Source organism: Protobothrops mucrosquamatus, unplaced genomic scaffold (genome assembly GCF_001527695.2).
Source record: "Protobothrops mucrosquamatus isolate PMUCROS unplaced genomic scaffold, P.Mucros_1.0 scaffold4792, whole genome shotgun sequence".
Classification (NCBI taxonomy): Eukaryota; Metazoa; Chordata; class Lepidosauria; order Squamata; family Viperidae; genus Protobothrops; species Protobothrops mucrosquamatus.
The window spans coordinates 20618-22878 of NW_015390682.1; positions in this window are offsets into that span (position 1 = coordinate 20618).

A 2261-nucleotide genomic window follows, 5' to 3' on the forward strand; every position below is an offset into this window, starting at 1 on the left:
GTCCTTGGTGCTCTCTGAGCTTGGTAGTTTTCTTGCAGACGTTTCATTACCCAACTAGGGAACATCATCAGTGCTAGAAGGGAGTGAGGTTTGTGAAGGAGAAGGGGGGAGGAGGAGAAGGAGGAGGAGGAGTAGAAAGAGGAGGAGGAGGAGGAGGAGGAGGAGGAGGAGGAGGAGGAGGAGGAGAGGTCCAATGGTTTCTGAAATCCCACCAGAAAAACAGCAGGGACTTGAGACTTGTCCAGGCAGCTGCCAGGATTCAACACAGACTCAAAGACAAAATAAAATAAAATAAAATAAAGGCACACAGCACAGATTCCAAAATCTTCAGTCGCCTCTGATGAGTCTCCCTTTTTCTCTCCCCCCCCCAAGGGACAGCCTTTATAAATCGGACACCCGCTTGATCAGCCGCCAGTCGCTCTGCACTGGCCAGAAGGAAGGGGCGCTGATGACCACCTGCCACCGTCTGAATTTGAGGAAACCTCTGCAGTGGTCGAACAAGTGAGGGCAGCTGCCTCCGGCTGGGAAAACCCCCAATTATTTTAGTCGTTAAAGTTGGTGACCTCTCTCTGGCAGTCGTGAACCGGCTGTTTCCGGGGAAAATGGCCTGGCCGGAGGACTGGAAACCTGGAGGATCTGTAAGCCGCGAGCCTTGAAGAACCAGCTTGGCAGAAAGGAAAGGCAGGAATGACGGGAAAAAAAGCTCCGAGTCGTAGCAGGAGGCACCTAGCATTTAAGCCGGGTGCAAGTCCCAGCTTCCCTTCCATCTCTCCCTTCCCGGCTGCGGTAAGATTAATAAAGGGTAGATCAAGTTGGCTAAATGGCTCCTTTGTGTCTGCAAATTCTTGACTTAGTTGTAAGGCTTAGTTAGCTTGCTACTATGGGATTGTGCTACCTCAAGACCTATGTGAGAGGGACCTCGGAGTCCTAGTGGACAATCACTTAGATAGGAGCCAGCCGTGTGCTGCAGCTGCCAAAAAAGCCAACACAGTGCTAGGCTGCATTAACAGAGGGACAGAATCAAGATCAAGTTAAGTGTTAATACCACTTTACAAGGCCTTGGTAAGGTCATACTTGGAATACTGCATCCAGTTTTGGTCACCACGATGTAAAAAAGATGCTGAGACTCGAGAAAGAGTGCAGAGAAGAGCAACAAAGATGATTAGGGGACTGGAGGCTAAAACTCACAAGGAACGGTTGCTGGAATTGGGTATGTCTAGTTTAATGAAGAGAAGGACGAGGAGGGACATACTAGCAGTCTTCCAGTATCTCAGGGGCTGCCCCAAAGAAGAGGGAGTCAAGCTATTCTCCAAAGCGCCTGAAGGCAGGACAAGAAGCAACGGATGGAAACTCATCAAGGAGAGAAGCAACCTAGAACTAAGGAGAAACTTCCTGACAATTAGAACAATTAACCAGTGGAACAACCTGCCTCCAGAAGCCGTGAATGCTCCAACACTGGAAGTTTTTAAGAAGAGACTGGACAGCCATTTGTCTGGAATGGTATAGGGCTTCCTGCCTGAGCAGGGGATTGGACTAGATGACCTCCAAGGTCCCTTCCAACTTTATTATTATTATTTATTATTATTAATTATTATTATTAATTATTATTATTATTATTACTACATGTAGTCCTCGATTTACAGTAATTCATTTAGTGACCGAGATTACAACGGCGCTGAAAAAAAGTGACACATGACCGTTTTTCACACTTACGACCTTTGCAGCACCTCCCCCCTTGGTCACGTGATCAAAATCCAGAACGTTTGGCAACTGACTCACACTTAGGACGGTCGCAGTGTCCCGGGGTCACGGGATCCCCTTTTGCGACCTTCTGACAAGCAAAGTCAACGGAGGGAAGCCGGATTCACTTAACAACCGTGTCGCTAATTTAACAAGTGCAGTGATTCACTTAACACCTGTGGAAAGAAAGGTCGTAAAATGGGCCAAAACACACTTCACAACAGTCTTGCTTAGCCACAGAATATTTGGACCCGATTGTGGTCATACGTTGAGGACTACCTGTACTACATCAAGACCTAGTCTCCAAAGCAACTGAGGGCAGGACAAGAAGCAACGAGCGGAAGATCATTAAAAGAGAGTTACTTGAGTTGCTGTTTTTAAGTAACACAGCTACTCAAAAACAGTTAACTGTGAAAGGGGATCTCGGAGTCCCCGTGGACGATCCCTTAAACGTGAGCCAGCCGTGTGTGGCAGCAGCCAAAAAGGCTAATACAATCCTGGGTTGTATAAACAGAGGCACA